At 34.0% G+C, this 14,490-nt stretch overlaps 1 protein-coding gene and 1 non-coding gene across 5 annotated transcripts in view; one reads left to right on the top strand and one right to left on the bottom strand.

The window, feature by feature from the left end:
- The window catches only part of FBXW7 (F-box and WD repeat domain containing 7), a 222,861-nt gene that overhangs the window by 165,240 nt on the left and 43,131 nt on the right, over nucleotides 1-14,490 (top strand). The gene's annotated exons all lie outside the window — the stretch shown is intronic.
- On the bottom strand, nucleotides 8,173-8,279 carry LOC124521383 (U6 spliceosomal RNA). Its single transcript, XR_006964481.1, has one exon. It is a non-coding gene; the product is annotated as a U6 spliceosomal RNA (small nuclear RNA).

Raw genomic sequence — 14,490 nt, 5'->3', positions numbered from 1 at the left:
AAGCTTACTTAATCTATAAAATAACTGAAAATTTTGAATTTTCTTTGAAATTGGAATGCCTAATTATGATACTACTGCATTTCTTAAATCCTGAGGTACATTATTTTTTTTTGCATTTTAAACATATATAAGAAATATTTAAAATGCAAAAAAAAATGTACCTCAAGATACATCTTGATGGAATTTTATAGCTTATTTGGCAGCATTTTTTTTCCTTTTTAGTGATTAGAGAAATAATATCTTTACAACTAAAAGAGGAGGAAAATGTACTTCAGTGCTTAAATCTCATTTCTTAACTCATTTTGTTTGGAGACTTGTAAGCATTTAGAATATTCTTGTAAAGTTACTCTTCATTGTTATTGTTTTGGTAGAAATTTCCAAATGACATGCCGTTGTTGGTTTATACAGGGCTTTTAAAGATACCTGACTATGCTGGTTTATAGACAAAATACTGTGTTTAGAATGCCTGTATTTTCCTGGGTTTGAACTGTGTACTGATTGTGTAGCATAAGTATTAGCAACACCACTAGGAGAGTGGTATAGGACTGCTGGTGGGAGTGGTGGGAGGAGAGGTAGGGTTGATATGGGACAAGGACTCGTTGTCCCGAAACCCAAGAGCTCAAGCAATAATGAAATGTACGGGAATAATGAAATGTAATGGGATTTCTGATAATTGAAAACAATTTTGTGGGAAGTATATTCCATATCAAGTCTTGTTCAAAATACCACATTTAAAACAATTTTTCTTTAAAATGCAAATAGAAATAAAATTAGAATATTTGTGTCATTTGAGAAAACGTTAATATCACTCCTGCATGTTGTTATCATTGTGGGTTAGTTTAAATCAGGGGTCCACAAGCTCTTTCTGCAAAGGACCAGTAAATATTTTGGGCTTTGTGGACCTTATGGTCACTGTTAGAACTATTCATCTCTGCCATTGTAGCATGAAAGCAGCTTTAGGCAATACTTAAATGAATGGGTAAATGGACAGGACTGTGTTTCAATGAAACTTTGCTTATAAAACAGTGAAGATAGATTTTTATGATTATGATAATACTGCAGTAAATCTTGTGCATACATTTTTTTGCTTATTTATGAGTTTCAGCTCATGGTAAATTTTTAGAATGAGATTGTTAGTTGAAGCCATAAATCTTACATTTCCTTTAAAACCATCATCTTTTTTTCTAATTCTTTTGTAGTTATGTAGAAAAAAATATTTGTGTGGCTAATTGCTACAATTTTAGCATACTGCTTATTATTTCTCTTAATATACAGCGTTAAGTATAATAAAGCTATTAATTAATATATAACCTACTAAATGCATCCATAATTTATTCTACTGTTGATTTAGACAGTGACCTGCTTTAAACTTTTTTGTACATAAATCTTTAACATCTCTATACACAGATTTCTAGAAGTAGGATTATTGATTGGGTCAAGGAGTATGAACCTTTTTAGATTCTTAAAAAATACTGTTAAATTGCTCTCCAGAAAGTTGTACCAATTAAAAACCAGCACGAGGGATTTCTAATGTTGCTTAAGAGAAAGAAATCATATTCTTTCTTTTTTAAAATTTGTTTTGAGAGAGAGTGAAGAGTGAGGGAGGGCGAGAGAGAGAGAGAAGGAGAAAGAGAGAGAGATTCCCAAGCAAGTTCCTCAGCATGGAGCCCGATGTGGGGCTCAGTCTCAAGAACTGTGAGATCATGAGCTGAAATCAAGAGTCAGAAGCTTAATGGACTGAGCCACCCAGGTGCTCCTTAAGAAATCATATTCTAAGTAGATTTATTCCTACATGGCAAAGTTTTGTGGATTTTACTTAGCTAATACTAGATTATTTTATTTCCAATTTTAGTATTCTAGGTTTTTTATCAAAGGAATCTTTTTCATTTTGAGAAAATAATGAGATATGTTTATATATAATAGCTTCAGGAGGAAAATATGTAAGACCAAGAAATCATTTGTTGCTCATGTAGTTTTATTTTTTATTCTTTTTGGAAAATATTTGCCGTTGACCTGTCACCTATTATTTTCAACTATAATTTTCTTCTTCTCCTCCCATTGTTTTAAAACTACAATCTGTGTTTTTATCTAAATGGATGATCTACATATGTAGTTTTATGATTTATCACTGATTTAACACATTATCTTTACCGCAAGCCTTGTGGTTATCTCAGTTTTTGCACCACCTTAATTTATCATTTTATATTTCTGAATTATAGTGTGATATTTGCACAGTATAAGTGACAGCCTCTCTCAAAGTGTACTGCTATTAATAATATGTATGACAAGAGTACTTCTCATACTAACAAGAGCAGCTGCCAGAAATAGTTGCCTATTTCTTATAGCACTACTACTTACTTTTACATTTCTGACATAGCTTTGCCTTTAGCCCCAATCCAGGTTTACATTTTTTTTTTTTTTTTTTTAATCTAGTCTAGCCATGATTAATTCTCATTGAAAGTAGCTGTAGCAAGTCTGGTCTTTTAAAATGCCTTGATGCCTGAAAGACATCTCATGAAACTCAATATCTGTTTCATGGAACTCTTAGGCAATTAGAAATAGATGGATGTTTACCTAACATACAGAAATATGAAACCTTTAAAAAAGCCAGCATCCTCCACTTCTCTCCCAGATTGGTCTATTCAGGTGTCCACCAATTATATTTGTGCCTCTGTCTTTCTAGATCCTTTATATGACCTCACAGTCTAGCTTCCCTGTCTGGTTGGAACCTTTCTCCTGGCATTGATTGCATCTACCTTTGTCCTCATACAACAGTGGAACATACTGTAATTGTTGCCATTACCTTTTGCCCTTAGGCATATAGGTACTGCCCAGTGATGTTATTTGATACCTTCATATCTCTCCTCAATTAGGCTATAAACTCTTAGAGTTCAGAAATTATCTTTAATGTCTGTCTTTTTATGCTCCTAGTGATACGCAGAAGAAAGTTAGTATAAATATTCCTATGACTAATTCGTTGAAGTGTGTGTTAAACTTGGAAGATTCTGAAGGAGTTTTTGTACTGTTAAGAATATGACATGTTTTTGTTTACTAAATGTTTTTAAATGACTTTGCAGCTGTGATTTTGAATATTTCATTTTCTAAATTTAAATAAACTCAGATACAGTTTGACACTTAATTTTAAAAGTAATTACTACTTACCAATTTTGAAAACGAAGGAGAAACAAACATAGGGTAAAGTCATTTAAATGGCTACTTTCAAGAGTCTACAGTAGCCCAAAAATGTCAGAAAATGCTGAAATAAAAAATATTACAGTACTTTGGACAGGAGGAAGAACAGGGTGGTGATATGAGCAAGTCTGGAGAGATATTTTAATAGGGTACCTTATTATTATTATTTTTTGAGTAAACTAGTAAAATATTACTTCCTAGGGTTATTTTCCTTACACATATATTCCATTGGAAGTGGGGAAGAGTTGACATTTTCAAACGATCTGGTAATTTCTGTTATCACTATTTTATCAATAAAGGAATTAGTTACCACATATCAGACCATTCTATTTTAGATCATGTCAGACTTTTTCTTCTTAGGAATGTTTCATGGGTCATGCATAAACATAAATAAACAGAATATAAATTATAAATTTTCTTGTGGTCTTATTCTATGTACTGTGCAAGGTACTGGCTATAAATAAAAAGGTGATGATTCTTCATCCCTGGTAACTGTGGATGGATATACAAAGGTGAAAAATCACAATCCTTTAAGCATCTTAGATAGTCAAGTGGTAAAAACCATAAACAAATCTTTATTGTATAAAAAGGTAATTGCTTAAATGGACCCATGTACAAAAACTGTGGGAGCATGAGAGGGTCACCGAAGTCTCAAAGCACATGGCTCAAGAAAGGCTTCACAGTAACTTTGAATCAAAACATAAAGTATGTTTGCTAAGCAGATGATCAGAGAAGTGATGGACAGAAGGAACCTATATTATTGCTTGGGCTCACATCTTGGTGTTTCACATTATTTATACTTCTGCAAATTCACTTACCCCTTGACATGACATTTATTAGTATTAATATCAGCCAAAAATATGTATGAAATACTTAGAACAGGCTTGGAAATTTTTCTAGAACCCATGGATATAGCAGTGAACTAGATGGACAGGGACCATGCCCTCATGGTGCTTAGAGTCTACTTTAGGGAAACAGAAAAGTAGTTGTTAATGCCAGTGTTTCGATGACAGTAAAATCAGGTAATAGTATATAGTCTAACTTGGGATGCAGAGGAGGTACTATACTTTCCATATAGGAACTCATATAATCCTTAAAATAACCTTGTGAAAGAGGTGGTGTATTTATAGGATCCCTGTTTTACAGATGAGGAATCTGAGGAGGCACAGGAAAGTTAAATAACTTGCCCTTGAGGTGATAAGCGACGGAGCTGAGATCCTAACTCAGGCATCTGGCTGTCATATCACAAACACTATGGTATACTGACCGTTGTAGGGTTTGTTGAGTGAACAGATCCATCCTTAGTTGCCAAATGTTTTAAGGGTTAACTTTTGCTATGTAATGCTGGGTTTTTAAATATGTAATTCTTAGCTTTGTTCCCACAATTTATGATGGCTTCAATATCTAACTCTGATAACATTGCTTTCTAGATGGTTTTTGTCATCAAGTGATGTCTTGGTATTAGGCTGTGTCTCAGTTGTCAAATATGAATGTAAAACAAATTATAATGTGTTTTAGAGGTCTACAACTACATTGTAGAAGTAACTGCCATGAATTTTTCTCCCTTTTGTTGATAGATAACAATCTGTTTAAGTAGTTCAGTAATTTTAACAGCACAGGGCAAGGCTATTAAGTTTAGTATGGGAGACAGATGAAAAATATGCTAAAAAATAAACTTGGTACTAAGTTCTGGTAATGTAAACACATATGAAATAAATCTACTGTCCCTTGTCTGCAGACCAGAAATCCAGCAAGTCCTGAGAACTAAGAACTTTTTTAAAGTTAGCCAACCCTAACTGTAACTGACATAAGACCGTTTTATTATTTATCTGAATGGTCCTATACTTTGTTGCAAAAATATTAATGTATAAAGTACTGGAAGTGTTCAGTAATACATATGCACTGTATTACTTTTCTAAACTCCAAAAAGTTCTGAAGTCAGCAATACAGCTTTCTGCAAAATTGTGGGACTCCACAGACCTTTGAGTTTTACAGCTGTCACCCACCTACAAAAAATGGAATACACTTTGAAATGTCAAAGTAGTCAAAGCCTTGTCTTAAGTCTCTGGGCACATGCATATTTAAGTACTGTAAAACATACCTTATATAAATGGATACCTAATTTTACTAACCTAGTTATAGGCAGCTCCATATAATATATAATGATAATTCAGAGCTTATATATTATTTTTCTTTAGGGATTAAATGCGACTCCTGTTAGCCGACTTATACATTAAATGAGGAATGAGAACCTCTACCACTGTTTTACTTCTTCTAGTATTTCTACATAAAATTAATAGCACTAAATTACTTTTTTATTCTGCTAATACATATTAGGCATACTTTCTGTGTGTGTTGCTAGTGTAACAAAGATGAGTAAGGCAGAGGCCTTCCTTTAAGGAGGCTACAGATGCTGTTCTGTCTCAGAGACTTATCTCATTGTCCCCACTTTATGGTCACATATCAAAATCAGAGGTTAATTAGCTTATACAACAAATAAACATCTATTAATTGCGAGGCACAATTCTAGGCACTTTATTTTTTTTTTTTTATATGAAGTTTATTGACAAATTGGTTTCCATACAACACCCAGTGCTCATCCCAAAAGGTGCCCTCCTCAATACCCATCACCCACCCGCCCCTCCCTCCCACCCCCCATCAACCCTCAGTTTGTTCTCAGTTTTTAACAGTCTCTTATGCTTTGGCTCTCTCCCACTCTAACGTCTTTTTTTTTTTTTTTTCCTTCCCCTCCCCCATGGGTTCCTGTTAAGTTTCTCAGGATCCACATAAGAATGAAACCATATGGTATCTGTCTTTCTCTGTATGGCTTATTTCACTTAGCAGAACACTCTCCAGTTCCATCCACGTTGCTACAAAAGGCCATATTTCATTTTTTCTCATTGCCACGTAGTATTCCATTGTGTATATAAACCACAATTTCTTTATCCATTCATCAGTTGATGGACATTTAGGCTCTTTCCATCATTTGGCTATTGTTGAGAGTGCTGCTATGAACATTGGGGTACAAGTGCCCCTATGCATCAGTACTCCTCTATCACTTGGGTAAATTCCTAGCAGTGCTATTGCTGGGTCATAGGGTAGGTCTATTTTTAATTTTCTGAGGAACCTCCACACTGCTTTCCAGAGCGGCTGCACCAATTTGCATTCCCACCAACAGTGCAAGAGGGTTCCCGTTTCTCCACATCCTCTCCAGCATCTATAGTCTCCTGATTTGTTCATTTTGGCCACTCTGACTGGCGTGAGGTGATACCTGAGTGTGGTTTTGATTTGTATTTCCCTGATAAGGAGCGACGCTGAACATCTTTTCATGTGCTAGGCACTTTAGATACATTAGCGAACAAAGCAGAAAAAGTCCTACCTTTTATAGAATTTAACGTTTTGGTGACCCTGAGAATTCTGCCTGGGTGGGGACAGCGTGTTTGGTGTGCTCCAGTATATAGTGTGCCACCAGACTCCTTTATTCAATTGTACGCTTTTCTTTTCTAAATCAACTGAGGGTAATTTGTCTTATAGTTTCTCCATTTGTTTGTATAGATACTACATACATGTGCATTCATATACAGACACAGTCTTTCTCTGACTTGATAGGATTATGTTGGTAATTTTATTGAAATGTATAATCTACTGGTTTTCAAATACTGTTAGATAGTATCTAGCACAGAATAGTATTTTGAGGTCCTGAAAGATTAAATACGATTCCATTTTCTTCCATTTTTTCATATTCTTGGAAGGAAATTTTAATATCCTATCAAGCTCACCTAGTGATTTCTTTCTGGATTGTTCCTGCGTCAGAATTAGAGTTCTTGGCCCTATCTGACTTGTGGAAAGTTGCATAAATTAATGTGTGTCTCACATATAAACCAATTATATAATGATAGATATAATTTATAGGAGATATATTTATGGTAGATATAAATGATAGATATAAGTTAAGATTTTTTTTTTAATATTATAGAAACTTCACCATAGAAAGTAAGAGCGGAAAGGACTACCATTTATGGTGAAGCCAATGACATTCTAAATGTTAGAAGTTACAGTTCAGTTATTTCCATGATGCCGCACATCTCTTTATTTGCATATAGAGTGTTTTATCCCTAAATTGTGAAAAGTAAGATAAGTTTTTTTTTTTTATAAAAAGTGAATATGATACTAGGTTTCTCTTGTGACTTTGGTAGTATCTCTATATATAAATGTTTATATATTTATAAACTTTATTGACATTTAGTTAGGGCTAGAGGAAGAACAATTAAGAATAAGTATTTCTCAAACATTAATACATTAATACTGACTCCAAAAACACAGAGCTAGTTATTTGTTTCTGATTATTTTATATTTTCATGTATCTTGTATTTGAGAGAAAAAATACAATTTTGGGTGAAATTCTCTTAATTTTTTTCTCCTTGCTAGTATTGAAAATGTAAATCAAAACTTGTAGGTTATTCCTATATTTAATTACATTTTTATGTGTGGGTGATTACGTATAGTTCACTTGGGCACAATTTAAGATTAAACAGCTTTTCAGTATTCCACAAAAATCTCTGCATTATCACTTTGGATTTTAAAATGTCCTTGTTACTACTAGTTTGAACATGTAGGGGCAGTATAGTACTGTTTTTGTAAATCTTGTGTGAATTTGTGGGATTTTTGAATTGGTTAAGTGGTGTTAAAAGTTCGTTCTTCTTTGAGAAAATGCAGTTGTATGTCTTATTTTTTAAGGGATGATTGGGGAGTATTTTATTAAGTTGGAACTATTCTTTCAATTCAGGTTCTGATGCATAGTGTACCAATCTTTTATGTTAGGGAAGCTCATGGCCTTGTTATATTTGAAGTCAAGGAATATGTTAAGCTAACAGGAAAAGTACATTTTTATAGTTATAGAGTAAAATGAAGACAGGTAAAGTGGATTTACAAAAATATGCAAAAATAGTAAAATCAGTGCAATTTTGCTCTTTTTGTTTTTTTAAATATGGAAGCTTCAGGAATTTGTGTGTCATCCTTGTGCAGGGGCCGTGCTAATCTTCTCTGTGTCGTCCCAATTTTAGTGTGTGTGCTGCTGAAGTGAGCACCAAAATCAGTGCGATTTTGCTCTTATTCATCCTGTAGCAGCCTTTTCAGACATGAGTGTTTAACTATGAGAATCTTTTAAATAAAGTCTTAATTTTTGAATCTAACAAGTGAACACAATTTAGGTTACTAAACAGTCTTATTTTAAGTTTCTTTAAGAAGTATTTTTTTTTTCAGTATCAAAACGATTTGGGTTATTACAAAATTGATAGTTTTTTTCCCCACTTAAATTGATTTACACTTAAAAACAACTGACCACTTTTCTCTTCCATTTATTCATTCAATAATTGCTATGAGTCAAGGACTGCTTTAGGCGTTTGGAGTACAACAGTGAATGAAACAGACTCAAATCCTCATCCTTATGGAGTTTATATCAGAATAGCCGAGTGCTTAACAGCATAGATGATGGAGTCAGTTAGACTTGGGATTGCATTCTTAGCTTCACCACTTACTAAGCCTCATCTGTAAAATGGAGATAGTAGAAGTACTTACTTTCATAGGGTTGTTGTAAGAATAAAATGAAATAACCTATAGAAAGTATGGTTATGTAATAAGAACTTAATAACTATTACGAAGTCCGCATAAGGCTTTTTCAGTGTATTGGTAAAAGTTATAATTAAATCTCCTTATATGATAGTACTTATTTCTTTTACTTACAGTTAGTGTTTTGAATATTTTTTCATTTTTAGTTTGTTCAAATTGTGAAAGAAAATGCTTAGCACCAATTTTAAATGGTCATTTTCTTAAATAATTTCCTGAATGACTGTTAATCTCTAAATGGAAAGCTAGTGCATGTGAAAAATTAATGTGATTTGTTCTACTTACATTATGTAGATTCATTCACTGTGACTATCATCTATGTAAAAATTAACCCCATTATGTCTTCCTAAATTAAGGTAACCTGTGCTATCTTAGTATTTTGTTTGGAGTTTCTCAGATGTTTAGAATAAATGTGTTGGCTTCAATACCATTAAATTGAAACAATTTAAATCGCTGTATAAGAATTAAAAAGAGTGTGTTGATTCACATATTATGTTAGCTGCTAAAATGTCTAGTAAATAGTTCCCATTATGATTTTAAGCTCTGACTCCATTTCTTTCCCTAGAGGCCTCAAAATAAGTTAATTAAGAAATGGAACATACTTGCTAACATATTTGAAAACGAGCTTATCAAAATGGCCCCTGGTATATCGTTACTGTATAAGAAGTGAGACTGAAAATATTTAAGGACTTGATTCGCAGGTCTTAACAAAAGTGCTTAGAGATTTAGATCTGCCTTTGGTACCCTGTGCTGCTCTTGGTTCTCTTTATTTTTTAATTACGTGGAAACCCCATATTTAACACATATACATACATGCGGATGTGGCACACGCACACACACCTACAAGCACTCCCGGGCCCCCCATACACGCAAATGAAATTCTCACGCACCCCACCTCTGTTGAGTAGCTTATCTGCTGTGTTCATGCTGCAACTGCTTCATTGAGGGGAAGTGTTGTTCTGCTGTTTTCATATTAGCTTTGTTATCATGCGGTATTTTCAGCTGCTCATACTCATTACCATACAGCTGGTATGTAGAGAAGACAAGGAAGCAAGCAGAAGTTGTACTGTCTACAAGAATAAGAAGCTCTCTTGCAGATGGGGTGCTGGCAGATGGGGCATGTGTTTGAACAGGTTTTACTAATAACAGAGTGCATTAAAAATCATTCTGAGAAAGTCTTAAGGTCAGTGCCATGAATTCAGAGCTTGAGAGGTTGTTCAGCTTTTTGTAGACCTTTTTAGAATATTAATTAACTCTCATACAAAAAAGTAATAAATGGCTAACCACAACCTCACCCAAAATATTTTTTATCAGTTTTTCCTTTTTCATTTTAGTATATTTTCTCTTTAATGTAATTTACAAAGCATTGATACTATTCGCTAGTGTTTCTCATTATCTTGCACTGTATTTTGTAGTCTTCAATATATTTACTTAAAATTCCCAGACCATGGTTATATACAAAAGTACATATACTTTGAGCAATGTAATAACATTCTTCAGTTTTAATATATAAATGTTAAAATATTTCTTAGAAGATGAAAAGCAAAGAGGATTTAGAAATGCATATATATAGTGTTGACTACAGTGAGGTTTAAGATGAATTATCTTCTATCTCCAAAGTTAGAAGTGAATGGTATGCCCCAAAATGTATCTTTTGTTAAAATTATCATGAAATTATTATGAAAATGCTTTTCATATTCACAAAACCAAATGAAGTAGCAATGAAATAACTATCAGGAACTTTTTTTTTTTTTTTTTAAAGTATGTCAGTGGGATCTTAGTCCTTTTGGCCCTTTTCATTAAGTGTAGTGTTTCTTGCTAGATCCTTTCTCAATGGGAGGTCATGATAAAAAGCAACTAAAGCAAAATAAAGATAGGCGGTTATGTGTAAAATGCATAATATTCAATTTAATTTTAATGGAAATGTCACTTAGCTTGCTATTTTGTTCATAGAGATTAAAATATATATTGCCAAAGGTTGTTTTGTCTTTTTTTTAAAGCAAATATTACTTAAAATGGTTTTGGTAACTCTCAGAACCTTTCAATGCTTCAGATTTCTTGTCAGTAAAATGGAGATTCAAAAATGATATCTCTTGGGTTAATACCAATGAATAAATAAAATACTGAGATCTGTGGGATATGATGTACATTAAGTGTTGTTAAAACTGTGTATATTCCTTTTAATAGTAAAAGTTTATTTTCTGTTGGGCATTTTTAAAGGTACAGGAAGTTCTAAACCAGGTTGGTTTTTTTTAACAAAGATAATTGCATTTTTGTTGTATATCAAACTGTATATTTCAGTTTAGTTTATGCTTGAGTTGTGTAACTGATAAATGTCTAGAAAATTGTATTACTTTTCCCTGAGGGGGGGGATATACATATATAAATATATAAGATGATATAAATAAAACTATATATAACACATACTAAATAAATAATATATAAAATATGTTACCTACATCACCTTCCCTTATATTTAAAATTATATGAGCTTTTCAAATTATGCTGAAAATTAACTTTTACGGTTATTTTTTTCCTGTAGTTTTGTGTCATTATTGACTAAAGTATGTGTTACATTGCTCATTATCTCATTCAAATATTGTTTTTTGATACCCTGTTAAGTGCAGGATACCCTCACCCTATGTGAGGAGTTGATGTAAAAGAATCAAAATAGAAGTGGTCACTGCTTTCATGGAACTTACAGTTTAATAAGGGACATGACATGATTAATGTGCCTATAGTGTGACAAGGTGTTGGGTCAAGCACTGTGGTTAACAGCTTTAGAATGGGGAGGAGGTGGCTCAGAGAAGGACTATACACAGATGATTCCCATGTTTTCATCTCTAATCTAGACCTTTGTTCTGAGCTCCAGAGCTAGTTGGAGCATGATAGCCTCACCTGGATGTCTCAAAGACACCTCAAATCAAATATGACTAAATATGGAATTCGTGATCCTCCCTACCCCAGGAAAAGCAAACAAACACTCTTGTCTAGTATCCTCTCTCATGTCCCATCCAGTGGGAAACCTAAGAACCTAAGAACCATAAGAAACCTAAATGTCATCTTTAATAATTCCTCCTCCTTTACTTTTCATGACTAGTCAGTCTGTCATCAAATCCTATTAGTTTTATGTCCTAAGTGTCTTGTAACTGTTCACTTCTACCCGTCTCTTGTTGCACCTAGGTAGTCTAACCCACTGTTATCTCTTGCCTGGCCTGGTGGAATAAATTCCTCACATAGTCTCTCCACATCCACTCTCACTTCCGTTCTGTTTTTAATACTACATTTAGAATGATTTTTCAAGAGGCTTATCTGATTATTTCTTTCCCTTCACTAACATGCAGCATTAGCTTTTCACTACTCTTATGGTAAAGACCAAAATCCTTTATGAGGTCTTGCATAATCTAGCCCTTATCTACTTCTCTTAACCTCATTTTGCACCTGCCATAGAGCCTTTATTTGTGCCTTGCAGCCATTAGGGGTGCCCTTCCCCCACCACAACACACTTTAGTCATTGCTTCTCTTCTCTGAAGAGACTGCTTCTTCTTATCTGAAGAAGACTTCTCTTCTCTGAACCTCTAGAATAGGTCAAAACCTTAACATTACACATTTTTCTAAAACTCTATAGCATTTACCACAGTTTTACTTTGGCTTTGTTTTGTTTGTCTTCCTCTCTTACTACACTGTAAACTGTAGCCATGAAGCTGAGACCATACTTAATTTAACTTATGTGTAATAGACACCCAAATAAATAAAGGAATGAGTGTGGGAAATCAAAATAACCATATAAATCTATATTTGTTTTAATTATGTATCCCAGGTAGAATAACAATTGGAGATAGTTGAAACAGTGTAGGATAGAATCACAGAGATAGGCATGTGTTATCAACACTGATGTTTACTCCTAGGAAGTGATAACCACACATGGATCAAACTGATACTAAAGATGTATTGTTCCTTTAAAAAAGATCTGTGTGATGAAATTAAGAAACAGGGCCAAAGTGATAAAGTGATAACTGCATTTTGAAGCATATGTTTGCTACATACTCCAAAAAGTGCCCCCTCAACACTACTACGTATTAATAAGTTAGGTATTTTTAGTCTATTAAACTAAAAAATTCAAAATCAAGTAAAAGTCTTTTTATTTTATTTTATTTTTTTTTTCAACGTTTATTTATTTTTGGGACAGAGAGAGACACAGCATGAACGGGGGAGGGGCAGAGAGAGAGGGAGACACAGAATCAGAAACAGGCTCCAGGCTCCGAGCCATCAGCCCAGAGCCTGACGCGGGGCTCGAACTCACGGACCGCGAGATCGTGACCTGGCTGAAGTCGGACGCTTAACCGACTGCGCCACCCAGGCGCCCCTCAAGTAAAAGTCTTAATACCCTTTTAAGGGAACTTAAGGGAATTAAGTGTTGTGGGGTTGTGATAAGCATTTAAAACAATTTCTTTAGTGTTATGATACATAACTTTCGTCAGTTTTCTATCGTGTTCAGATCATTTGGGTAAGGGTGAAAGACTATTAGCCCTTTCAAAAGGACTTTCCAATGAGATACTTTGGTGTATTCTGTTCTCAGCTTTTTTTCATTATTTCATGTTTTAGAGATACAAAGTATAGGACATGAGGGAGTGAGGAGGGTAGGCTATGGTTCTTGGCGGGGGAGGGGGGTTAGGAAAGGAAGCAAACCCATGCATTATCGTAAACACTGTTCATCAGATAGATTTTCTTTCACTGTGCCTACTGATGGCTGCCTACCTTCAATATAATGTCAAAGATAATGGGAGCAGTTCTTCACCAAGGGGGCATTGGCAGTGGTGTATTAATTCTTTGTTAGGCTGTTCTTGGTAAATTCCTGGAAGTAAAGTGTATCAGAGTACACAATTAGCTACCTAGTTTGTCTCTTCTTTCTCAATGTCTGCTGTGATTCTAACATAGATCTCATCTATAATCACATATTTGGATACTGAAACAGCTCGGGAAACATCCTAGAGATTTCTTAACTACCAGTACTTCTTGCTATGTATGTAGAAAACACTATTTCATTTTCTGTAAACTGGAGACCAAGATTTGCCTGTGTTCAAATCCTAGCCACCCTACTTAGTTGTCTAACCTTGGGGAGAAGTTACTTAAGCTCTCTGTGTCTATTTCCTCATCTGTAAAATGGGATAATAATAGTACCTATTTCACAGGGTTGTTAGACAGTTTCAATGAGTTTATGTAAGTACCTAGAAGAGTGCCTGAAGTTCTCTTCTGTGTATACTTCATTTTCTTAGGAGAAAAAAAATTTTTTTAAAGAGTTGCTTATTCAAGTTTGACTAGTTTACAGTATTTTTTGATGGTGGGCAGTTAAGGAGTATTCAAATCAGATTAAATGTAGTGTTTGTTTTTCCTTTTTTCTTAGGTTTAAAATATTGCCATCTGTGTTTCTTGAAAATATCTCTTCCTCTTTCTAGCTCTATGCATTGTCATATAAATTGAGCAATTTCATCCATCAATTATATTGATTCGTCATTTTTTTTTATTGACTTGTCTGTTCTTCCTCCTGAATTGGGAGTTCTTCCAGGGTAGAGGTTACATCTTGCTCAGTTTTTCATTCTTTTTGCTTAGTGTCTGGCTTTTAGTAACCCTGGCTAAATATTTCTTGAATGCAGCAGATCTAGAACTACCAAA

The sequence above is a fragment of the Lynx rufus genome, unplaced genomic scaffold, assembly GCF_022079265.1.
Source record: "Lynx rufus isolate CCGP_SWC_20201006 ecotype Redwood Valley unplaced genomic scaffold, mLynRuf1.p SCAF_3, whole genome shotgun sequence".
Lineage (NCBI taxonomy): Eukaryota > Metazoa > Chordata > Mammalia > Carnivora > Felidae > Lynx > Lynx rufus.
The sequence above is the reverse complement of the archived record's forward strand: the minus strand, read 5'-3'. Positions and strand labels throughout refer to the sequence as shown.